This window comes from Dama dama, chromosome 12 (genome assembly GCF_033118175.1).
Source record: "Dama dama isolate Ldn47 chromosome 12, ASM3311817v1, whole genome shotgun sequence".
In the NCBI taxonomy this organism is placed as follows: Eukaryota; Metazoa; Chordata; class Mammalia; order Artiodactyla; family Cervidae; genus Dama; species Dama dama.
Genome location: NC_083692.1, coordinates 10,434,528 through 10,462,312, shown reverse-complemented (window position 1 = coordinate 10,462,312; position 27,785 = coordinate 10,434,528).

The window sequence follows — 27,785 nt, the reverse complement described above, 5'->3', positions numbered from 1 at the left end:
AATAGAGACGTTTTCTCATCTTGGAGGTCTGTTCAGACCCAGTTGCCTCTTCAGTAGCCATTCCCCCTTCATCATTGCTAACAGCATCTCAGTTTTGGATGAGCTGGAAATGGGTCCAGGTGCAGTCATTAGCTGATGCTCGGTCTTCCCCACTTCCCCGGGAGATGCGTCTGGAGATGGATGTGTGACACTGTTGTCTTCTCTGAGATGTAATTCAGTCTTTGCTAGAGGGGTTATAGGGAAAGCTTTTGCTTTCCTGGTAGAAGGGTTGGAGATGGCTGCCACTACCCTTGCCCCTTTCTCCCTGGACAGTGATGTGATTTTTTGGAGCCAAGGCAGCAGAGTTTCAGCCTTCCCCTATAAGTACAGCCTATGGAGGATTCCCTTGTGGTTCAGCTGGTAAAGAACCTGCCTGCAATGCACGAGACCTGGGTTCAATCCCTGGGTTGGGAAGAACCCTTGGAGAAAGGAATGGCTATCCCCTCCAGTATTCTGGCCTAGAGAATTCCATGGAACTGTATAGAGTCGCAAAGAGCTGGACACGACTGAGCGACCCTCACTGAAGACTGATGGAAGATAAAGGAGTATAGAGAACGTGTCTTAGTCCGACAGGACATCACAGAGCTCCTGAAACAATACCAGCAACTGCCTACCTGGTGGGTGGTATATGAGGACCAGAATACTGACTTTTTAAAAAAACTTTTGTTAACTGAGTTTTCCATTCTGTGCACATAACGTAGACTCTGATGCTTTTCTGATTTTTAAGTCAAAATAAAATAAATCCCATAAAGATACGTCATAATTTGATAAAAATTCACAAAGTGCACCTATACCCAGAAACTCATTCTGGGCCCTCACAGAAGACCTCAGAAGTAAGTTATTCTGTCAGTTTTTACAGTAGGAAATGTAAAATTAGTAATATTTAGGACATTTCTCTAAATTTTAAAGCTGACGATTGCAGAGGTGGATTGACACTGTTGGAGGGGTCATGGAGAGGATGTGACTGCCCATTAAGAAGTAGATCCAGGCACTCGGAGGCTTCGCACCCCTCCCTGTCTCGGAATGTGCACTCTGCCCACTGTTCTCACAGTAGGAGATGCTTCCAAGGTTGCATCCTTGAGAGAGCACTGTTTTGCTGAGATTCTCTGGACCGGATAGGTGACTAAGCCCTGTGAAGTCCTCTCTATGAGGCCTTAGGATTCTGGCAGGTGTATGTGAAGATCTGCTCCTCTTGGGACCACCACGGCAAGCCTCATGTAAGTTCCTTTGGTCATTAAACCTGCCACCTACCAATGTGGTATGGGCTTCCTCTTCCTTCAGTCTCCTCTTGCCCTCTGTGTATGGGGGCCAGTTTCGAATTTCACCTGGGGAATTCCTCAGCTTGCAAACTAACAGAAATCTGAATTTGCTTATGCCGAGATTAGTGCTCTTTCTCTAATTCTTTATTGAGTGCCATAATATGCTCTTACCATTACTAGGATGTCATGCTGACGTAGAGAAAACAATCTTACATCTAACTCTCTCCTGCTTGTTATCCATACATTTATATTTTTCTTTAAATATGTGGGGAATGAAAGGCTCGATTCAGCTTTATGAATGCCTTTCTATGTAATATATTAAAGAAAATAGTATTCCATTTTTGTTAGCTTATAAGTAATGTTCTTAGGAATATTTCTGTCTTGCACATTATAAGTTCAAGGAATATAAGGAAAAAAAAATGCAGCTGAGCAATCCCCCCAAAATTGGGAACCTTGGGGCTTTTTTTCTTCAAAAGATGTACACCAAAGTAAGCAGTACAGGCCCCATGACCAAAATAACATATGTATAAGCACTGAGGACTTGATGCTTTCAAACTGTGGTGCTGGAGAAGACTCTTGCAAGTCCCTTGGAAAGCAAGGAGATCGACCAGTCAATCCTAAAGGAGATCAACCCTAAATATTCATTGGAAGGACTGGTGCTGAAGCACCAATACTTTGGTCCTTGATAAGATCCGACTCATTTAAAAAGACCCTGATGCTGGGAAAGACTCAGGGCAAGAAGAGAAGGGGGTGACAGAGGATGAGATGGTCGGATGGTATCACTGACTCAGTGGACATGAGTTTGAGCAAGCTGCGGGAGATGGTGATGGACAGGGAGGCCTGGTGTGCTGCAGCCCATGGGGTCTCAGAGTTGGACATGACTGAGCCACTGAACATCAAATAAGATAGAGAAAATGGCCTAAGGTTTGAGGAATTACATCCCAGAAACTCTGTACTCATTCGGAGCAAATCCATTTAAAATTGGAAACAACTTAAACCCAAAGGAAAATTTAAATCAATTATAATACATTAAAGTTTAATGACACATTGATGGCCATTTACTATATGCAAGGCAAAATGAGAGGATATAGTACTAATTAAGGTAGAAATGGTCATTATGAAATTTACAGTTGATGAATTCTGTATTATTAGGTCTATGATATCTGTCATCATAGAGTTTTATATTATTCAGTGCATACATAATTTGGGTTATTATCATCTATTATCCCTTTTATCATTTTAAATATTCTTCTTCATCCATTTTCCTCTACATTGAAATCTGCTTTGTTTAGTGTTAATATAGCCACTCCAGCTTTCTTATGCTTGCTGTTCTCATGAGGTATCTCTTTTATTTTCAAATTGTTTATTTTTTTATACTTAAAGTACATTTCATATAGAGATTTCATACAGCTGGCCTTGATTTTTACCAATATAATTATAAAATTATTATAATATAATATAATATAAATGAGTTCTGACTTTTAATTGGCACATTATTATACTTATTATACAGATATATAATAATATTATTATATTATTATACAGAAGTCTGTGGGCTTCTACACGGCATGACCTATTACTTTATTAATGATAGCTCTAGGGCAGAGCTTCTCAGTCAGCAATGATTCTGCCCCCACATGGGATATTTGTCAGTGTTTGATGACATTTCTGGTTGTTATAAATTAGTGTGTTTGGGGAGGGGTTGCTTTTAGCATCTGGTTGGTTTAGCCAGGGATGATGCTAAGAAGCCAACAGTGCATTGGAGGGATCTCTGAAACAAAGAAATTGCTGTTGTTCAGTTGCTAAGTCAAGTCTGACTATTTGTGATTTCATGGAATGCGGTAAGGCAGGCTCGTCTGTCGTCCACTATCTCCCAGAGTTTGCTCAAATTCATGTCCATTGAACCAGTAATGCTATCTAACCATCTCATCCTCTGCCACCTCTTCTTTTGCCTTCAATTATTCCCAGCACCAGAGTCTTTTCCAGTGAATTGGCTCTTTGTATCAGGTGGTCAAATATTGGGGTTTTGGCTTTAGCAACAGTCCTTCCAATGAAAATTCAGAGTTGATTTCCTTTAGGATTGACTGGTTGGATCTCCTTGCTGTCCAAGGGACTCTTAAGAGTCTTCTCCTGCACTATAATTTGAAAACATCAATTATTCGGTGCTCAGCCTTCTTTATGGTCCAACTCTAACATCCATACATGACTACTGGAAAAACCATAGATTTGACTAGACAGACCTTTGTCAGCAAAGTGATGTCACTGTTTTTCATTATGCTGTCTAGGTTTGTTGTAGCTTTCCTTCCAAAGAACAAGCGTTTTTTAATTTTATGGCTTTAATCTCTGTCCTCTGTGATTCTGGAGCCCAAGAAAATAAAATCTCTCACTGCTTGCCTAATGACATTTTTAGTTGTTATAAATTAGTGTGGGAGGATTGCTATTAGTGTCTCATTGGTAGAAGCCAGGGATGATGCTGAGAAGCCAACAATACATTGGAGAAACCTCTGAAGCAAAGTAGTATCCCACCCAAAATGCCAATTGATTCAAAGCTGAGAAACCCTGCTAACAATACACATTGTAAAAGTATTAATGTCAATTTAGGGTCAATATTGTACTACTTTACACTTCAAACTTCATAACTAGCCCTTTACATTTCCTATATAAAGTGTCTTTTCGTCTGACTGCTTTTAAATTTGCTCTTTATCTTTAGTTTTTAGCAGTTTGATGGTTTGTTTGAAGTATTCACATCTATGTACTTGTTTTATAAAAGTTAATGTATGAAGACTTATTAGGCAAGATCCTCTGTTACAGTTTTGTCAAGTTCTCTTTGTATTTTAAACAGTTTAGTTGCTTTTCTTTCTGTTTTTTTTTTCCTTATGCTGTGCATAAAGCTTACACAGATATTTTTTTCTGCACCAAGCTTTTTACAATAGAATGTTTCTTCTTTGTCTTCTTTAAATGCTTTTATTTTCACTCTACTTTGATATTAAAATAATTTTAAAATTAAAATGGTTTTTGTTTGCATTTAAATTTCATAAATTTGTGTGTGTGTGTTCTCAGTCATATTCCACACTTTGCAGCCCCATGGCCTGTCACACACCAGGTTCCTCTGTCCATGGGATTTTTCAGGCAAGTATATGGGAGTGGGTTGCCACTTCCTACTCCAGGGGATCATCTCAACCCAGGGACTGAACCCATGTCTCCCATATCTCCTGCATTGCAAGCTGATTATTTACCACTGTACTATCAGGGTTCCCTCATCGATTTACACATGCCTTTATTTTTGAAAATCTTTCTGATAACTCCCATTTCTGATCTTGATGATTTTTAAAGTTTTTTCACTACATACAGTCTGCACCATATTTGATTGAAAGTTTTACTATATGATTAACATTATTTCATTCTTTAATATTGTTTAAGAATATATATGATATACATATATATATATACATTTACATATATATATACACATATATATATGATCATTTGTTTTAGGTTTGGTGTTATTAATAAAAGCTTACTTTTATTTCTCTACTTCCTGATATGTGTATTGTTAGAATTAAAAAATTTCAAAGGATCCTAAGAAGATCATCTCAGACAGTACCTATATTATGAAGTTATTTTTTAATTAAATAAGGAAATAATCCCTGAATATTCATTGGAAGGACTGATACTGAACTTGAAGCTCCAATACTTTGGTCACCTGATGTGAGGCTCCTACTCACTGGAAAACACCCTGATGCTGGAAAAGACTGAGGGCAGAAGGAGAAGGAGGCAACAGAAGATGAGATGGTTGGCAGCATGATCAACAGAATGGATGTGAGTCTGAACAAACTCCAGGAGATAGTGAAAGACAGGGAAGCCTGGCATGCTGTAATCCTTGGGGTCGCAAAGAGTTGGACATGGCTTGGTGACTGAACAAGAGCAAGAAGTTGATACTATGAGCCAGACTTAATAGAAATTACTTCTTACTAATAACAGTTTATTCTTCCTTCCACCTCTTCTTCCTCTATTTCATTATTATCATTAATAAATTATGGTTTTCAAAAACTTTTCTGTGTAAAAACACATCTCCAAAGTGACTTCTAATGGTCCTAATGTTCCCCTATGGTAGTGACTCTAATAGGGAAGTGTTGCCACGTCTTAGAAGTGCACCGTTTCCTCTGGTTTATAACCCGTCTTTCCTACTGAGACCATTAAGCATTTGGCAAATGAAATAGCTTCTCTAGGTCATAGAAGTGGTTACATTTTGGCATAAAGCGTCCAGCTCTCTGGTGTGACTTCTCTCACAAGGCGGAACCAACACTGTACAGCATGAATGACTTTGGAGCCAGGAGGAAAAGGACAATACTGTCGTCCAAATTTCTCATCTTACAGTGACTCAACTAAGATCCACATTGGCTATTTGACTTGTTTTACCTGACATCCTCACTCATGATGAAGTTTAGATAAATATTAGTCCTTTTCCCCTAGAAGTTTATCAAAGAGAATATATGTAACAGGTAACAAGTTGCTTATAGAAATACACAGGACAATTTTCTAGAAAAATATAAATTGCAAAAAAATCGAATCAGTAAGAAGTTTAAAGCCCAAGAAGACCAATTTTTGCGCTCCCTCAAAAAATTTAAATTGTAGATAAGCTATTTCTATTTTATGTAAACTGTTCCCGAAGCAAATAAAAAATGCAAAACTACTCACGTACTTTTATATTGGTAGTATAATTCTGTGTCTCAGTTTGAATTCTCTCAAAGTAAGAGCCTAAGCCAAAACTTATGTGATGGTACTTTTTTGAGGCTATAATACCAGGGAAACAAAAAATAAAGAATAAAGAAGTGGGAGAGAGATAACGTAAATTCAAGGTGGCATGCTACTAAGCTTGCCACACATTAGTAAAATCCAGAAACAATACTACTGTGGGCTTGATTGTACTGAATGTTCAGAGGGAGCAAAGGGCAACTCATGTATCTTGCCAGTCTTCCCCATCTCCTGTCTCTCATTAGTTAAAGTCCTTTCTGTTGTAGCTGTAAGTCCTCCGTACATGTGGCATGTTGGGGGCGTTATTGCGCTTCTCAAAGCTTCTGAGATTGTGACCAGGTTAGATTGGAGTGCTAGAGCTGCTTCAGCTTCTACAAGGTAGGGGAGATGAAGGCATATCCAAACTCAGTATGTGCTCTTAGAAGAAAGGAGGCAGCTGATGTGCTAGGGGATGAGGAAACTGCCGTGGAAGACAGGGTTTTATAATGTTGGACGATTTTGGCATTTATGGTCATAAAACCGTGGGACAAGCAGTTGAGGTGCTGTTTTTACAAAGGAACACTGATGTAAAAATGTTTCATGAAGTATAAGTGAAATGACTCCAGTAGCAGAATAAATTACATCATGATTAGGTCATGTGAAGGTTTAAATGTCTGCCTATTCTTTGATCCTTCTTCCACTGAGGAGTGGGGCTTTGTGTCTCCTTCCTGAATCTGAAGCATCGCAAGGTGGGAGGAGTTTGTGATTGTTTTGATAAATACAGATTGGCAAAAGTAAAGCTGTATTACTCTCAGGACTAAGTAATAAAAGGCACACAGCCCCTGCTTCTCTTGGGATATTTTCTCTGTGGGAAGCCAGTTGCTATGGAAGAAATCCCAACCACTCTGAGACTGTTGTGGTGGAGAGACCACGTGTAGAGAATATCCCAGCTAAGTGCAGCCGTTCTGTCCTCCTGCTAGGCGTGGAGTGACACCATTCTGGAGCCTCCTGACCAGCGCATCTGCCAGCTGAGTGCCACTCAGCTGATGCCACAAGGAGTGCAGGAATTGCCCAGCTACCTCCTGCCCAGATTTTCAGCTACAGAATTTGTGATCAAAATAAAATGCTTGTTGGTTTTTTTCCCACTATGCTTGTTGGTTTTTTCACACTATTGCTTCTTGTTCAGCAGTCATAACGGGAATAGATGGGTTTATCTCAGGAAAGAAAGATTAGTGTAATGGTAACAGATTAAATGAGAAAATCTATATCATTCATTGGTGGATGCTGAGAAAATACTTGATGAAATACAATATGTAGTACCAATTAAAAAAAAATGCAAGTAGGCTAAGAACAGAAGGGATCTTTAAAATGTGACAGAATGAACAATATAATTATAACAAATGTCAGTATTTCATATTTATGATATAACTAGCATTCTTCCTTACTATGATCTGAATGTTTGAGGCCCAAGGAGATGATATTAGAATGTGGAGCCTTCAGAGGTGATTAGGTCATGACGATGGAGTCCTCATGAATGGAGTTAGTGCCCTTTTAAAAGAAGCTTCAGACACTATTTCCTCCCTTCCACTGTGGAAAGAGACAGTGAGATGTCTGAGACCTGAACACGGTCCTCATTAGACTACACTGATTCCCTTATCTGGATTTCCAGCCTCTAGAACTGTGAGAAATAAATATCTGATGTTTATTTATTTATTTTTTTTGGTTTCTGCCAAACATCATTTTTATTTTTTTTTATTTTATTTATTTATTTTTTTATTAGTTGGGGGCTAATTACTTCACAACATTTCAGTGGGTTTTGTCATACATTGATATGAATCAGCCGTATCTGATGTTTATAAGCCACCCAGTCTATGGTATTTTGCTATGGCAGCATGAGCAGAAAGCAGCTCTCAATTAATAATAATTTTAAAAATATAAATAAATAGTTGAAAAAAAGCAGTAGAAGATAAAGCAAATCATTTTCAGAAAACCAAGTGCAAATTATCAATGAACATTTGAAAAGCTACTAAACCTCATTACTTATTATGTAGCTACAACTCTAATGTTATACCAGTGTTTTACCCATCAAACTTGAACATTTTAAATTATTGATGATAATCAGTGCTCATAAGAACTTGGGTGGACAGATACTCTTATTCTCATCTGGCAGAAATGTAAACAGCTACTGTTACATCGGAAAGTGATTTGAGAAACCTTTTTTAAAAAGAAAATGCAAGTAGCCTTTGACATAACAGCTCTACTTCTAGCAATTTGCCCTGAAAGGAAAAGGAAGTGTGTATGTTTATGTGTATATACATATAAAGGAACATTAACAGCAAGCACATTTTGTATAATGGCAAAATACTACAAAAATTTTAATAATTTTGTTTGTCAAGAGAGAAATAGCTAAATGATTTAAGTTACTGCAGAATTCTATACAAAGTTTTAAGATAGAGAGAGATATGCAAGGGTATTTAATACATAGTGTCAAATAAAATGAAAGTAGAACTATGCATAGGTTCATTAAAAATCATCCCAAATATGGACACACCTTGGAGACATTGCAGTTGGTTCCAGACCACTGACGTAAAGTTAACGTCACAACACAGTGAGTCACATGGATTTTCTGCTTTCCCAGGGTATATAAAATTATGTTTGTACTATATTACACCCTATTGAGTGTGCAGCAGTATTATGTCCAAAAAAATTCATGTATGTATCTTAATTAAAAAATACTTTATTGCTAAAAAGTGCCAATTATCATCTCAATCTTTAGTGAACCGTAGTAGTAACATCAAAGATCACCGATCACAGATCACCATATCGAATAAAATAATAATGAAATACCAAAATGTGACGCAGAGACATGAAGCAACCAAATGCTATTGGAAAAATTGTGCCAGAAGACTTGACTCAGTGCAGGGCTGCCACACACCTTCAATGTGTAGAAAACAGTGTCAGCACAGTGAATAAAGCAGAGTTCAATAAGGCCAGGTATGCCTGCATTTGCATATATTCCATAGTCATAAGTATGCAGCAATTTCTGAAAAGAAACACCCAAATTCTTCTTTTTCTTTCATTTTTATTGGAGTTTAGCTCATTTACAATATTGTGTTAGCTTCTCCTGTGCAGAAAAGTGAGTCAGTTATACATATATCCATCCCCTCTTTTATTTTTTAATTTTTTCCCCATGTAGGCCATTATGGAGTATTGAATAGAATTCCCTGTGCTATACAGTAGGGCCTTTTTAATTATCTATTTTATAGTAGTGTGTATATGTCAAAATACTCTAGAGTCTTATCTGTGTTTACTTTTGGGGAGGATGGTAGATTGGAAGTTTTGGAAATATGTGGAAAGGAATATTTTAAAGACTTTTATTTGAATTTTTGTTTAATATACATACATAGAAATACTTATTTCTTCGTTAAAAATTTAACAAGCCAACAAACCAAACACACACACAAAACAAAACCCCATAACTTTGCAATGCAAACACCTAGATTGTTAGCTACAGTGACAGTCCAGAACCCAGGCCTCTGGCTTTTTCCCTCCCAGCTGCTTTCTGCTCCCGGGTTCTAATTGGTGTCAAAGTGTCTTCTCCTCATTCGGCTTTTGTGGAATGAAGACTGAGCACACTGATATTATGACACCAACAGAGCTTCTCAGACAAAAGCATGGTCAAGCCCCTCCAAGTCTACAGAGGACAAGAATTTTTTTTTTTTTTTTCCTTTTATCCCACTTTCCCTTGCTGCTCATGGGCCTTTTAAATAAAACAAAACATCTTTTGTTTGTTCTGGTTTTATGTTGGATAGTGTTCTTTAGTGCCTCATTGTTTATTCTGCTTTTGGTCTACTTTCTCAGCCCCCTCTGACCCTGCCGAATAATCTACGACGAGTGTTTTAACTGAGACCACTTCAAAAACAGCCCTCTGTGTGAAGATCTGAGCCATCACTCTCAGGTTGCCTTTCAAAGCATTAATTGGCCTGCTTTAATTTCTTTTTATGATATTATTAAAAATCTGATTTGCACGTTGAAACTGTGTTTCTGTTTTGCGGATTCTGTTCTCTTAGGGCTCAGATTAACAAAAGGGATGTTGTCCTCTCTTTGGTCGGTTTGTCCTCCTTCACACCCGCATCTTCTCTCATCTCGGGTGTTTCTTTTACTATCACATCCAGTTTCTCACCTGAGAGCTCAGATACACTCTGCAAGTCAAGAGTCTGGATATTTCACTCATCAGAAGACATTCATCATTGGTTATCACATCTATCAATTCAACACCTGCTTAAGCCTGGAACCATACTTGGTATTCTATTTTAAGTGATCCATTCACAAATTCCCCTCCATTAGTTCAACATCACCTACTTACTTCCTCCCTCCCAACTAAGCATCCATCTGTAGTCTTATTACCCTGTTTCCTATTGGACACATGCTGCTATAGACTATGCACCCTGCCAAGTTTAATTATTGTGCTCAAAGCTTCTCTTCTTGTTAATGATGCTTCAGTGATTTTACCAGTATTCTGTCTCCTTTCAACAATATGAGTGGTCTTCTCTTTCTTCCCGCAGTTCTGCTTCTCTGAGGTCCTCCCCACACTTTTTTCATGATGAGTGATGATAGTAAAAAACAAGATCAGGTAAAATGTTACCCTTTCCACTACACATCTCTTCTTGTGCATCTTTGTATTTATAGATATAATAAGGTCTTAGTCTTGATGACTTTTCAGTAGCCTTGGAATCCATAAAAGAGCTAAAATGGTTTCTCTCTTGCCCTTTGACTAAATGAAATTATCACTGCATAAATACTAATGGTCATGTTTATTACTGCTGATGAGAAACAAAGCAGAAAGAACACAGACACACTTTATTTTTTTTGTTAATTTTTAAAATTTATTTTAATTGAAGGCTAATTACTTTACAATATTATGGTGGTTTTTGCCATACATTGACATGAATCAGCCACGGGTGTACATGTGTCCCCCACCCTGAACCCCCCCTCCCACCTCCCTCCCCATCCCATCCCTCTGGGTCATCCCAATGCACCAGCCCTGAGCACCCTGTCACACACTTTAAAATGTTTCTTTCATGCTGGAAAGTTCCACAATGCTCAACTCCTTATGAATCTGTTTGCTGTGGAACATACACATTCAAAGAAAATTTTTTAAAAAGTCACGTCTCTGATAGGCATAATGACGCCCCTCCACTAAAGGAAAGTGAAAATGAAAGTGGCTCAGTCGTGTCCGACCCTTTTGGACTCCATGGACTGGATCCTCCAGGCCAGATCACTGGAGTGGGCAGCCTTTCCCTTCCCCAGGGGATCTTCCCAACCCAGGGATCGAACCCAGGTCTCCCACATTGCAGGCAGATTCTTTACTAGCTGAGCCACAAGGGAAGCCCAGGAATACTGGAGTGGGTAGCTTATCCCTCCTCCACGGGTTCTTCCTGACCCAAAAATTAAACCAGGGTCTCCTGCATTGCAGGCAGATTCTTTACCAACTGAGCTTTCGGGGAAGCCCCATGTCCTCACTCTAAATAAGGGACCTGTGAATATTGTACCTTACATGACAAAAGGGACCTTGCAGGTATGATTAAAGTTCAGGATCTTAAGGTGGGGAGACTATTTAATATTATTTAGTTTAGGCCAGTGTAATCACAAGAATCTATATGTGGAAGAAGGAGGCAGGGAAATCAGTTTCTTAGTCCTCTGATAGGGGGAAGAGAATACTGCCATTGTTGTATTTTGAAGATGGAGGAAGGAGCAAGAGCCAAGGACAAGCCTCTCGAAACTAGAAAAGGCAAGGGAATGAACTCTCCCCCAGAGTCCTGGAAGGGCCCCGCCCTGGCCAACACTGATTAAAGCCCAGATTGGACTTCTCACATCCAGGACTGGAAGATAATAAATCTGTGTTGTTCTAAGCTACTAATACATGGTACTTTGTTTCAGCAGCAACAGGAAACTAACCTACTGCCCAAAGAGGCAGTTTCAAGAAGTGATTTACTGGAGTAGTAGAAACATCCAGCTAAGATCCTATAGAGTAAAATAGACTCCGATTACTTCTTGCTTGCCCCTTCCCAAATGAGGTTCATTTTTATTTCAACAACCTAAATGTCCTGCCTCCATTTTTCCCCTTAGGCTGAACTTCCTTTAATATCTTCAGCAATTCACCACCTCTGCCCACAGTTGAGACAATGACCTCAGTCCTATGATACAGAAAAATCCCTAAGCTTTCTTTCTCCTTCTTCAGTCAAGTGGAGCCTGAACCTTGGGGGCCTTTCCCTTTATTGGAGCAATAAATTCTTGCATTGATATGAAAACTTGTTTTTACAACCAGTTCCTTTTATAATGATAGCAAAACCTACCACAAGGCCAGTTGAGGCCTGAGTTGCCAGAAGTACAACGTTTGCAATTTCAAGTAAAACCCATTCCACCAAATACATTGATTTCTGTGGAAGGAAATATTCCCATTAAAACACAAGGATATTCAGGAAATAAAGCATTAAACACTCCTTATGTAATTTTGTTTTTCTAGCTTAGCAGTTTTATAGTGTTCCCAAGTCCTTTTGGACTGAGCCTCTATTCCAATATCCTGTATCATTGTTAAGCTATTTTAGTTGCTTCATGGCATACTAAGTAAAAATTATGCTATTAACCTTCCTTTTCCCCGTTTCTATTTTTTTAAACAATGAAATAAAACTGCTTGCTGCTGTGCTTTTCCATATTTTAGCCTATATTATTTATCACATGCTACTTGGGATAGGTGTATTTCATTCCAAACTAGATCTGAATGAAAAAAATAGCTCTCTTCCCCATTTCATTCAATACATGTAAATCCATGGCTGATTCATGTCAATGTATGGCAAAAACCACTACAATATTGTAAAGTAATTAGCCTCCAACTAATAAAAATAAATGGAAAAAAAAGTGTTAATTCAGTCATTCACTTGAAAAGGTTAATTGGAAATTAACTGGCTAAACCTTGGGTGTATATTAACATGCTAGGATTTACAGTGATTACAATTTCAAAGAAAAGTGTAATGTCTACAGGTCCTGCCTTCAAAGTGCTTACTTGCACCTTTTACATGTATTAAATAGTTGACTAATATTCTACAATATAATGATCACACACACAGAATTCATGGTGGGAATTCCCTCCTGGTCCAGTGGTGAGGACTCTGCTCTAACTGCCGAGGGCCTGAGTTCAATCTCTGGTCCGGTAACTAAGATCGCACAAGCCACACAGCCAAAAATAAACAAAGCAAAAACAAAAAACTGGAAAAAAAATATGGTAAATACATTAACAATGACATGTTTTCCTCATCTCACTGGCCTGCTAATCTTTCTTCTCATTAAAATAGATGATATGTTCCTCAAAGTTCAGGTTTTGATGCCTTTTCCTTCCCCCGTAGCCAAGATTAACATGACATTGTACATACTTCAGTGCTGAGTCTTTCTTCAAGTTACAGATAATTGAAACCCAATGCCTTCTTGCCCCAAATAATTTCCCTAGTCAGTCTGAGTTTCATGGCTTCGCTGTCCCTCTCACACAACTGTATGTCATTGCTTCTGAAGTGTGACTCTGTGGTTGTCTTTTTAAGAGACTCAACATCAACTTTTGACGATCAAATAAATATGTATTTCTTCTGTTAGCATTTAAGATGCTGCACAACCTAGTTTTAGTCAACTCTGAAAGGATATTGAGGTTTGGTTCTTCATGCGAACTTGACAGCCCAGGGAAACGAAGCCACACACATTCCCTTTGTTTGCTTGGCTTCCAAGTACCACGTGTGTCTTGCTGCCTTTACTCAATGGTCGTCTTTGTCTCCTCTCTCCCTTAACCAGCAAATCACAGTATCTGCTGGCTTTCTTTTCCCTTTGCCCATTTATGAAATATTTGGAAGTCTCTGTTTCCTCAGAGCCCTTCTCTTTTAACAATCTTAACACACTTACATCAACTTGGATTTTATTCATTTATTCACTGAATATGTTCACATGTAATCTCTTTATACTGTATACTCTTTATGTGTATGGGGCTACTTCAGCAAACAAGGAATTCCTGCTCTCCTGTAGCTTATATTCTTGTAGAAGAGACAGGTAATCAACAACAAAATATGTATTAGGTGGTGATAGGGAATAATAAGAAAAACAAAGAAAAAGAAGGAGGCTGAAGGGTGGAGGCAGTGCTGAGCTGTTTTGAATAAAGTAATTTGGTCTGGAGATGCTTCGCTCATAATGGACATTTTATGTGAGGCCCCAGTCAATGAAGCAATGAGCTATACAGCTGACTGCGGGAGGCTGCAGGTACCCCAAAGCTTGAAGTGTGAACTGGAAGAGCAACATGGTCGCTGTGAAAACGTGGAGTTGATCCTAACTGAAAGGTGATGGCATTGGAGAGCTGGGGCAGCAGAAGTGATACCAGATGAGCTAAAGTCTGAAAGAGCATCTGGGGGCTGCTTTGTCCAGATTAAAAAATGGGAGCAGGAATGGAAGCAGAGAGATCCGTTGGGAAGTTAGACAATGATCCAGGTGCTCTGAAGGAAGCAGCATTAGTAAAGAGGGATTCAAGGATTCCAGGCTTCAGTAAAGAAATCTGGCTGTGTTGGAGAGAGAATGAATAGGGGGTAAAACTGTTGAGGCAAAGTTGCCAGTCTGCAATGAGGAAAATGTGATTTGGCTGTTCGAATATTTTTAGTATTTGTTTACCTATTCATTCAGCCATTATTTAGTGAAAAATACTCATTTATTTTAAAGAAAGATAATGTTATAGCTTCAGTAGATATCCACACATTTGTACTTGCACATCACATATAAGTACTGAGATGGATTTTTCTTGAAGGCAATGAAATGAAGTACCAGAGTCCTCCTCTCATCAAACTTGGCTCTGTAAAGGCTTTGGAGAAGAAGGGAAAGCCAAGCAGTAATTTGAAAGCATTTCTGATCTACTGCCTATGTAGATCTCAGGAAAAAAAGTAGCTTTAGCAATTAATTTCTTGTTGTGTCTCTAAGTTATCAATTTTCACTTGTAACTTTGTATTCTTCCCCTTAAAAGGCTCTATGTATTATATAGTAAATTATACAGATAAATGTGTGGTGTATTTAAGCAGTTACATAAATCATGTAATTCTCTATATGTGTACCATGTTTATACTATGGTATAAATGAGACATGCCCATATTGACAGATATATATATAGATCTGTTCTATGCATTTCAATCATTATATAATATGTTGTGGTATGATAAAAACCACAGTTTATCCATTCTTTTCTTTTTGGAAAATTAGCTTGTTTTAAAACTTTTTGCTCTTCAACAAAATGTATATGATAATAGACACCTTGTACCCTTTGCTTGAGTTTATCCAGCAATATCATTGAATTTCCAAATACAAGACCATTCAATGTGCCTGAACTGATTTACACTCCATTTGGCAGATTGAGAACACCTCTTGTTTTAATGTAATTCCTATGATTGCTAATTGTGGTGAGCAGAAAATGGACCCCCTCCCCAGAGGTCCATGCCCTAATCACCAGAACCTGTGAATATGTTGTATAGCAGAGGGGAATGAGGGTGGCAGATGAAATTACTGTAGTTATCAGCTGACACTGAGAACAGGAGATTAGCTGGGATTACCCAGGGGGATCCAATTTAATCACAAGCTTCCTTAAAAGTAGGAGGAGGCAGAGGAGACGCAGAGAGATGGCTGTCAGGAAGTCCAGTTCCTGCTCTCCTGGCTTTGAAGATGAGAGGAGCCCAGCCAAGGGAGCACGTGGTCTGTAGAAGCTGGAAGAGGTGAGGGAACCTGCAGCCACCTTGATCCAGTGAGGTCTATGTTGGACCTACTTCTACTGGACTTTAAAGTAAGAAACTTGTGTTCCTTTAAGTCACTACGTTCGTAGTAACTTTTTAAAGTCATAGAAAACTAACATGCTAATGAATGCCAACATCTTTTCATGTATTTGTTACTCATTCAGGTTTCTCATTGTGTGAGTGTGCTGTCCTTCACCAGTCCTCATTTCTCTGTCAATGTGTTTGTCTCTTTAATATGCAGCGGATTTAGAAACATTTAAGATAAACTGTTTTTCAGTTATGTGAACTGTGTTTTAAAGTGCTTTTCAATTTGCTTTTTTCCTGCACAAAAAGACTGTTTTGAAGTATTTTGGGGTTGTAAATTGATAATTTTATAAAATTAAAAGCTAAAGAGCTGCCTTCCTTTTTGGGTTTTAATGTTAGTGTAAAAATTTAATCAATACATTTAAGTCTAGTCACTCTTAACAATCACTTATAGAGGTTTGAATAATGGTTAGTCCTATTTACAACTTAGTTAAACTCTTTGAAACATTTGGAAGTGCATTTGTAAACTAAACATATTTAATATAATTTTAAGTACTTTATTAAGCAGCTGTTCAAATTAAGAAACAAAACATTTCTAAATGTTAAAATAACTCTTATGCCCCAAAGGAAATAAACATAGTCAGTGCCTTCATCTTCATTTCTAATACCAATATCTGACAAAAGAAACCATGGTTCTTAAAGTAATGGCTGATCCTAGGTCCAGACATGACATATACAAAATGAACCTGGAGACTGCTAGTGCCACAGAGTTAAGGACATGATTATTAAAACATGCACATGTGTGCACAGCCAATGGCCTTCAAAGGATCACAGGATCTGAATGAAAGAGCTTTCAATGCTTAAAGCTGGAACAATTTGTGCAACAAAATTAAGAAGCACGGGATTATAACCCAAGGTATAAAATAAATATCCATGATTCCATACTGAACTAAATGATCAGATACAAATGGAAATTGTGAGAACAGACCCTACCATGTAGAAAAATTTCCACGATTTATATAGCTATTTCCCCATCATGGAGGTGGAGCATAATTCCTCATTTTTCAAAATGTGGGCTGCACATAGTAACCTCCTTTCAAAGAGGACCATTTGGAAAAGGGGTCTGGGTGGGCAGAGTAGTGGAGAGAAAGTGCCTGTGGAGAGATTGGCTTTGCATTGCAGAAACTTAACAGCACTCTCAGCTAAGAGACCAGGGTTAACCTCAGCAGTGACAAATTATTTTGATAGTGTGATGTGATGAGAATGACCGTAGACTTTGTGGTCTTTTTCCCCAAACCCACACCCTTGGTCTAATCATGAGAAAAACATCAGCTAAATCTCAATTGAGAGACACTTTACCAAATACCTGATCAGGACTACTCAAAACTGTCATCAAAAATAAGAAAAAACCTGAGAAATGCCCACAGTCTAGAGTTGCTTAATGAGACATGACTACATGTAATCCATGAGTGGAATCCTGGCACATAAAAAGATGTTGGGTTCAAACTAGTGAAATATGAATAAATTATGAGCTTTATTAATAATATATTAGTATTGGGTATTGGGTCATTGGTTATGACAAATGTACAAAATTAATATAAGAGGTTAATAATAGGGGAAATTATGTGGGCCACATGGGAATTCTCTGTACTATGTAACTTTTTGTAGATCTAAAGCTTCTTTAAAAATCTTCCAATATATATAGCAGATAATATGTATATAGCAGGTAATATGGTGGACCTAAAATTCTCCTAAAAGTATACTTAGATTATCAATTTAATATTCTAAATTTAAGTCAACTATGCATTAAGTAGCATTAAGTTTCAGGTATTGGAAACACAGCAAATATATCAATTGCTCACTCAGTTGTGTCCAACTCTGCCACTGCATAGACTATAGCTTTTTAGGGTCTACTCTCCACGGGATTTTCCCAGCAAGAAGACTGAAGTAGATGAATCAGTTCAGTTCAGTCGCTGAGTCATGTCCAACTCTTTGGGAAACCATGGACAGCAACACGCCAGGCCTCCCTGTCCATCACCAACTCCCGGAGTTTGCTCAAACTCATGTCCATTGAGTCAGTGATGCCATCCAACCATCTCATCCTCTGTCGTCCTCTTCTGCTCCTGCCTTCAATCTTTCCCAGCATCAGGGTCTTTCCCAGTCAGTCAGTTCTTTGCATCAGGTGGCCAAAGTATTGGAGTTTCAGCTTCAGCATCATCCTTTCCAATGAATATTTAGGACTGATTTCCTTTAGGATGGACTGGTTGGATCTCCTTGTAGTCCAAGGGACTTTCAAGAGTCTTCTCCAACAACACAGTTCGAAAACAATTCTTTGATGCTTAGCTTTCTTTATAGTCCAACTCTCACATGTATACATGACCACTGGAAAAACCATAGCTTTGACTAGATTGATCTTTTTTGGCAAAGTCTTGTCTCTGCTTTTTAATATGCTAAGTCAATCATAACTTTCCTTCCAAGGAGTAAGTGTTTTTTAATTTCATGGCTCCAGGCACCATCTGCAGTGATTTTGGAGCTGAAAAATATAAAGTCTCTGTTTCTATTGTTTCCCCATCTATTTGCCATGAAGTGATGGGATTGGATGCTATGATCTTAGTTTTCGGAATGTTGAGCTTTAAGCCTATTCTTTCACTCTCCTCTTTCACTTTCATCAAGAGGCTCTTTAGTTCCTCTTTTGCTTTCTGCCATAAGGATGGTGTCATCTGCATATCCGAGGTTATTGATATTTCTCCCAGCAATCTTGATTCCAGCTTGTGCTTCATCTAGCCCAGCGTTTCTCATGATGTATTCTGTATATAAGTTAAATAAGCAAGGTGACAATATACAGCCTTGATGTACTCCTTTTCCTGTTTGGAACCAGTCTGTTGTTCCATGTCCAGTTCTAACTGTTGCTTCCTGACCTGCATGAAGATTTCTCAAGAGGCAGATCAGGTAGTCTGGTATTCCCATCTCTTTAAGAATTTTCCATACTTTGTTGTGATCCACACAGTCAAAGGCTTGGCATAATCAGTAAAGCAGAAGTAGATGTTTCTGGAACTCTCTTGCTTTTTTGATGATCCAATGCATGTTGGCAATTTGATCTCAGATTCTTCTGCCTTTTTTTCCTAAATCTAGCTTAAACATCTGGAAGTTCACGTATTGTTGAAGCCTGGCTTGGAGAATTTTGAGCATTACTTTAGCAGCATGTGAGATGAGTGCAATTGTGCAGTAGTTTGAGCATTCTTTGGCATTGCCTTTCTTTGGGATTGGAATGAAAACTGACCTTTTTCAGTCCTGTGGCCACTGCTGAGTTTTCCAAATTTGCTGGCATACTGAGTGCAGCTCTTTCACAGTATCATCTTTTAGGATTTGAAATAGCTCAACTGAATTTCCATCACCTCCACTAGCTTTGTTCGTAGTGATGCTTCCTAAAGCCCACTTGACTTCACATTCCAGGATGTCTAGCTCTAGGTGAGTGATCACACCATCATGATTATCTGGGTCATGAAAGTCTTTTTTGTGTAGTTCTTCTGTGTATTCTTGCCACCTCTTCTTAATGTCTTCTGTTTCAAACAACTCAATTACCTAACAAATCCTATTTATATGTAGGAGATGCTCTAAATGATTTTTGCTTAGTGATTATTTAAGAAATAAAGTATGCCTAAAGGAAGATGAAAAGAAAGATGATAAAGATTGTTCTGAGTTTGTGTTCTTAACACTACTATTTTATTTGTGTGAAATTTATTTTAAGACTATTTTAGTATTAAGTGTGACACATGCTTGTGTATGCAAGTTAACTCTAATTTACACCCTTGGGGACTTGATGTTCACAGTATCTTATTCAGGAATCTGCACTTCAGAGGTGGTTAAACAGCGTTATATGAAGCACCCCAAGCAGAAATCAACACCTTAGAAGGTGGCAGCTTAGCCCTGGTATGAGAATGTACATGAGAGAGGTTGTTTATTATTAGCTTCAGGAGCGTTAGAAATAACTTTTATCAGTGAAATAGAGGTGTCAAACATGGGGGGGTTGCTTAGGAAGAGTGTATATTCCCCATGTCAATTGCATGAACGAGGTGTAAGAATTTAGCAAACTTGATAGTGGAGTATCAGTGTGAATTTTGGGTCCTGTGACCATTTATTTCATGGAGAACTTTGTCACCTTGGCTGACTAAAGACCGAGTCTTCCACCAGAGTTTTACTGAGTCTGCTTTCTGAGAGTCTTTTGTGAGGCTAATAGGAGAGTTCAGTTACTGAAAACATGGTCTAACTCCCATTTATTTTTACTTGCGAATATGTGCTTATGTGGTACACAGAGGGATTTAGTCTTAGACATGCTTTGATTTAACATACTAGTTGCTTAAGTAGTGAGAGGGTGGGCTCTTTTTGTACTCATTAGAAGCCTCTTCTAGAGTAGATGTTTAAAGAAAGTTTGCTATACTTAATCTTTTAAAAAGATAATATCATAATTTTTAGATTTAAAATGAATACATGTTAAAGATTTTATTTAATGAGGGAATCAAGATGATGTTAAAACTAGTTCAATGGAAAATTCTAAGAACAGATATATAAATATGAATTGGAAAGAATATACAAATAGAGGTAGGCTGGGAGCTCCCCAAATTTCCCTCAGACTCAGTGACTTGGTAGAAGACACACAGGACTCTACTCCATACTTTTGGATTATTACAGTGAAAGGACATGTTTTAAAACTGGCAAAGATAAAATGAAAAAGTCCAGGAGAAACCAGGCATCAACTTCCAGGTGGCTCCTCCCAGTGAAGTCCCACAGGGATGTGTTTATTCTTCCAGTAACAGGGTGACGTGAAGCATACCTGACTGTTGGTACCCATGGATTTTTTTATGGGAGGTCAGTCATGTACACATGTAGTGTCCATGTAACTGATCTCAGCTACTCAGACTCTAGCCCACCACCCAGAACAACAGAAAAAGGCTTTCACCATAAATCGCATCATTAGGATAAACTTACCTAGTACAGAGTGGCCCAAAGCATTAAAAAAAAAGTACACAAAACATTTTTATCAGGAAGAGTGTTCTAAGGGTGCAGAGTTTAACTTCCTGGAACTGACCAAGAGCCAGTCTTTGGAACATGAAGGATTTGGGCACCTCAGGACTGCTAAGTTAGCCAGTTTCAACTCAAGTGTCAAAACCATCTTTTCAATGGGAGCAGGGAAAAGTTGTTTTTCCACCACGCTGGATTCATACTCAATAACTTTCCAGTGATACCAGTTATCTACAACTGAGAGATAGAAAATAGCTCCCGCAGAATCAGATGACGTTGAAAAAATATGTTAGAGACAAACTATGTTAGAGGTGATGCACAGCTTTCTCAGGAAGCACAACTTTCCCCCAATATCTAAATGCAAATTGGCTTTGTTCAATGAGCCACTCTTAGTATGCCTCATGCTGTTACTTTTATGGATTAACTCATACCTTTGCATTCAGGGTTAGTGGCCTAGAGCACTCTTCTGGTGATTAAGAGACTGTATTTCAGAGAAGTCTGTGTTCTCGTTCACATCAGAAAGTGAAACCATAATTCAAGAGTCAGTGCTTGTTCCATATGAATAAACTCTGGACCAGTCACAGACATTTAGGGAAATAGATGCTAATATCTTTCAAAATAGGAAAAAAAAAAAAAAAAGGATTCAATATGGACTTTTAAGTCTTCGCTAGTAGGCTAGACTAAAGCTTGAGTAAGCTCAATTCTTTCTTCACTAGACACATTCAGATAAGCTCAGGGATCCTACCCAAATCCTCTCTGCTTAGTGTCTGAACACATAGGTGTAGCTCGTGACTGCAGTCCAGTGAAGGCAAACCTGAGCTGCTCACTGACATTGTTCACACTGCCCAGTGTGAACTGGAATGGTCACTGCCCGGTTTCTTACTGTAATGATCATCCCTTCGTGAGTTCATGCAAAATATTTTGGAACTTAATGTTCACAAAATTACAGATTTCCTGCCATATGGTTTTCTCTTCTTTGAAAAGCATTTCAGAGTGTTGAGTGCCAATTATACCCCTAGCTTCCTGTTTCTCTAGGCTTGAGGTCTCTTCTCCTAAACTATCTCTGTTAACAGCTTTCAATGTACTCCTTAAATTAGTAGTAAATTAGGAGGTTATTTTGCTAGTTGGTGCTTTGCTTTTATATTTTAAGTTATGTCTTCTCATAGGCTTCATTGAGAAAGGCATTGGAAAAAAAATTATGTCTTATATTTATCTGAAAAGATAGTCTGCTCATGGTTCTTATGAGTGTGAGTTTGAGGAAGATAAATGGATAGATTGTGTAATTTCCAAGGCCATAGGAGATGCTATGAACATTATAGGATCAATGGCCTCATTTGCTAATGTGCAAGGAAAACTCCCCATAGTTTTAGGGAGACATCCTTGAAACACAGTGAACCTGTGTGTAACTTTCATGTTTAAAAATGTGACAAGTCATTTTGTCCTTTGAAAAGATGGAGGGTGGGCTCTGGGCTTTTGAAAGATAGATGGATAATTATAGATATAAAAGCATAATACATTTGAGTCAGGGGAAAGGGGTTAGTTACAAAGAATAGTTTGATATGATCTCATTAATGTACTAATATATGTGCATAGAAAAGATCAGAAGCCTATACATTGCAGAGTTAATAGTTTTTCTGTGTCTGTTGGGATAATGAATGGCTGTAATTTTCTTCCCTTTGCTCAGTAATAAAGATTTCTAAATGTTCTATGATGAACATATCTTATTTCTTTTTAATAAGAAAAGTGAACAGAAAATATCTGAGTCTAAATGAGGTGCAGGGAGAATAATTGAATATGTGTTATATCACCTCCCACGGTGGCAAATGTCTTCAGCTATAGAAAGAAAACAATGAGGTGGGTGGAATTGGGTTATATCTGGTATTTCATCCAGTTGCCCTAAAATCAAATTCTCACTTTGCTCTGTCACTGAGATCTTTCTATAGTTAAAAATAAAAAGGCAGGAAATACAGTATTGGAAATATTAAACCCTGCTACATGGTGTTACTTTTTTCACTCCAAATCAGGCTCAAAAGAGGAACAAAATGGATGTAATCCAGGACTACATGAGCAACTTCTTCTATGGACTAGTCAGTCTGTATTGAGAGGGGGAGTTAAATTAATTCATTCAGAATTTCTCAACTTTGGCACTGATGACATTTTAGGCCAGATAATTCTGTTTTGAGGAGGGTTATGTGCATTACAGAATGCATCAGTAGCCTCTACCTGCTAGTGTCAGTAGCAATAATAAAGTTGTACCAACCAAAAGTGTCCAGAGGCTTCCAAGTATTCCTTAGGACAATATTACCCTTCAGTTCAGTTCAGTCACTCAGTCATGTCCGACTCTTTGCGACCCCATGAACCGCAGCACGCCAGGCCTCCCTGTCCATCACCAACTCCCGGAGTTCACCCAAACCCACGTCTATTGAGTCAGTGATGCCATCCAACCATCTCATCCTCTGTCATCCCCTTCTCCTCCTGCCCCCAATCCCTCCCAGCATCAGGGTCTTTTCCAATGAGTCAACTCCTCGCATGAGGTGGCCAAAGTATTGGAGTTTCACCTTCAACATCAGTCCTTCCAATGAACACCCAGGACTGATCTCCTTTAGGATGGACTGGTTGAATCTCCTTGCAGTCCAAGGGACTCTCAAGAGTCTTCTCCAACATCACAGTTCAAAAGCATCAATTCTTCAGTGCTCAGCTTTCTTTATAATCCAACTCTCACATCCCTACATGACCACTGGAAAAACCATAGCCTTGACTAGATGGACGTTTGTTGGCAAAGTAATGTCTCTGCTTTTTAATGTGCTGTCTAGGTTTGTCATAACTTTCCTTCCAAGGAGTAAGCATCTTTTAATTTCATGGTTGCAATCACCATCTGCAGTGATTTTGGAGCCCCCCAAAATAAAGTCTGACACTGTTTCCACTGTTTCCTCATCTATTTCCCATGAGGTGATGGGACCGCATGCCATGATCTTAGTTTTCTGAATGTTGAACTTTAAGCCAACTTTTTCAGTCTCCTCTTTCACTTTCATCAAGAGGCTTTTTAGTTCCTCTTCATTTTCTTCCATAAGGGTGGTGTCATCTGCATATCTGAAGTTATTGATATTTCTCCCGGCAATCTTGATTCCAGCTTGTGCTTCTTCCAGCCGAGCATTTCTCATGATGTACTCTGCTTATAATTTAAATAAGCAGGGTGACAATATACAGCCTTGACGTACTCCTTTTCCTATTTGGAACCAGTCTGTTGTTCCATGTCCAGTTCTAACTGTTGCTTCCTGACCTGCATATAGGTTTCTCGGTTTCTCAAGAGGCAGGTCATATTACCCTTAGTGAGAATCAAAACCTTAATGAACACTTACCTGTAATTTCTATATATGCAGGATTATTTTTGGCTACATATGAAAGATTAAGCCCCAAATATTGGTTACTTAAGAAGACAGACCGTTTCTCCTTCCTCATATAAGTGGGAATCTGAAGATGGACAGTTCAGAGTTAGCATGGCCATTCCATGGTTATCAGGAACCCAGAGTTCTTCAAACTTACCTCCCACATTTCTTACCTTGCTTTCCTTTCTCAAAGTTACCTCATAATTTGAATTTCTTGTGTTGACGAGATGTCCAGAGTAATTTTCCAGGCAAATATCAAGAGGAAAGGCAAAGAAGTCTGAGAAGTCTGTCTTCCCTTCTCTTTCAAGAGACCTCATGGAAGTCCTACAATCTTTCACTTTCGTCTCATTGACCAGAAATGCCCAGAACTTGCCACACAGCTCCACTTAGCTGCATAGAAGACATAAATGTAGTCTGGAAGCTAAGCACATCTCCAGATTTCTGGATGGGGTCCAGTTAGAAAAGGGTAAATGGATGTCAGGGTTACATTCTCTTAGCATTCTGCATAATATACAAGTCTACCCTCTGAAGGAAAGCTTTGATTCCAAATAAAATATTACCAAATTGATACAGAATATCTATTACAAAATTGTCTTAAATAATGAAAATCTAATTGAACTAAGAGACTGAAGAAATGCTACTTTTGTTTTATTTCAATTTTGAAAACTACCCTAAAGGATGGTTGCACTGCCTGGACAAGTGCAGTGTGGATATCATTATATCTGTCTTCAACATTTGGCTTCCTTACAAAAAGTTTACCTCCAGCCTCTGCTAGTTTTCTCAGAGCAGAGCCCAAAACACAGGCTTCTGTGCTGGGAGTTCATTTGAGAAGTCACCTTGGGGAAATAGCTGTGAGAAAGTGAAACAGGGAAGAAAGGGAAGACAATGCAAGGATGATTTTTGATTGAATTGATTGTTGCCATGGGTGATAGGATATTCTGCAGAATATGACAATAGCAGAGTCTGAGAAAAGGCACTTCAAAACTGCCCACCTGGAAAACAAACATTTATCCTATGTTTCCATTGTCAATGGGTCAACTGGCTCCAAAGGAATTGACTCACTTACACTCACGTATGTGGAGCAGGTACTTGGCAACATTTCCCAACTCTTGAAGTCAGAGTGGGAGTTATATCTTGTGGGTGTAGAATCTAGACATCTAGAAGCTGTAGGAAGCTGATTGAAGGCTTTATAAGACTGGTCTGTGGGCAGTGGCTGGACACAAGGGAGTAGGGGGCATTTAACCTTTCTACCTTCACAGTTTAGGAGAAGGAGTTCATGAAAGCACACTTTGTTGATTTTCACTGCCCTGGAGATAAGTTTTGAATTTCTGTTCTGGTCAGTTGCTCAGTCATATCTGACTCGTTGTGACCCCATGGACTGCAGCACACCAGGCTTCCCTGTCCATCACCAAGTCCCCGAGTTTGCTCAAACTCATGTCCATTGAGTCAGTGACGCCATCCAACCATCTCATCCTCTGTCGCCCCTTCTCCTCCTTCCTTCAATCTTTTCCAGCATCAGGGTCTTTACCAATGAGTTGGTCTTCGCATCAGGTGGCCAAAGTATTAGAGCTTCAGCACCAGTCATTCCAATGAATAGTCAGGGTTGATTTCCTTTAGGATTGACTGGATTGAACTTGTTGTCCAAGGGACTCTTAAGTATCTTCTCCAACACCACAGTTCAAAAACATCAATTCTTCAGCACTATAAATTATTAATTTGGAAATAGTAAATATGACAGATATATTTGTATGCACATATACAGTGTGAAAGTCAGTCATGTCAGACTCTGTGGCCCCATGGACTGTACAGTTCATGAAATTCTGTAGGCCAGAATACTGGAGTGGTTAGCCTTTCCCTTCTCCAGGGGATCTTCCCAACCCAGGGATCAAACCCAGGTGTCCTGCATATATATGCATATACAATTTCCCATTTTAGTAATTAAGAGTCTAGCTATAATAATGTATTTTTCCAAGTCTATAAGCCAGGAGAATAGGAGCCATTGTTTTTAATGTTGTACCATGTTGTACATTTCTTAATTTGATTTCACATCTGATGTATTACACTACTTTAGTATTCATTTGATGGTTATTTGATTATCTCATGAATAGATCTGACTCACAATGACTGAGGAAGGGTTGTAGACTATATTGTACTGAAGTGGCATAGAAATTTTCAGGGAAGACTGCCATATTTGATGTTGAAATTTGTATGTTGGTTGGGAAGCTGACAGAACCTTGAATGAACTGGTGGTAGGAATAAATGGTGAAGACCATCAATCAGTTAGGAAGTAAATATCTTTTAACATTACAAAAGTCATACTCCTCATCAGTGACTCTTTGAGGAAAGTTACATGTGGGATACACAGTAACTAGAAGAAATTATTACCGGAAATGTATCCAACTTCAGAATATCTAAGAAAATGTTGCCAATGCATATTATTGGAAATGCATTTATATATAAACTGTTAATAACATTGGTATAGAGCTGAACTTTTAAGCTCTTGTTTGTAGGCAGGAAGATAAGATTTTAATCTTCCTTAACCTTATGGTAGAAAGTGAAGAAGAACCAAAGAGCCTCTTCATGAAAGTGAAAGAGGAGAGTGAAAAAGTTGGCTTAAAGCTCAACATTCAGAAAACTAAGATCATGACATCTGGTCCCATCACTTCATGGTAAGTAGATGGGAAAACAGTGGAAACTGTGGCTGACTTTATTTTTTGGGCTCCAAAATCACTGCAGATGGTGATTGCAGCCATGAAATAAAAGACGCTTACTCCTTGGAAGGAAAGTTATGACCAACTTAGACAGCATATTAAAAAGCAGAGACATTACTTTGCCAACAAAGGTCTGTCTAGTCAAGGTCATGGTTTTTCCAGTAGTCGTGTATGGATGTGAGAGCTGGACTATACAGAAAGCTGAGCACCGAAGAACTAATGCTTTTGAACTGTGGTGTTGGAGAAGACTCTTGAGAGTCCCTTGGACTGCGAGGAGATCCAACCAGTCCATCCTAAAGGAAATCAGTCCTGAATATTTATTGGAAGGACTGATGTTGAAGGTGAAACTCCAATACTTTGGCCACCTGATGTGAAGAGCTGACTCATTTGAAAAGACCCTGATGCTGGGAGGGATTGGGGGCAGGAGGAGAAGGGGACGACAGAGGATGAGATGGCTGGATGGCATCACCGACCTGATGGATGTGGATTTGGGTGGACTCTCGGAGTTGGTGATGGACAGGGAGGCCTGGCATGCTGCAGTTCATGGGGTCGCAAAGAGTTGGACACGACTGAGTGACTGAACTGAACTAACCTTAAGGCTCCCACTGGATTAAACAAAAGTACAAGCTTCTGATCTTGCCACTTACAGATATTGCATGATATATGTTTTGCTTAAATTCCAATTAACCAAGTTTTGGGTAATTTGGGTTCTCATAACTAAAGACATCACTGTAATTAGAGTGAGTTTGGCTCATGTTATTGCTTCTGGTCCAAAAGTAAACATAAGTTCTAACTGAACAGGATTTTTTTTAG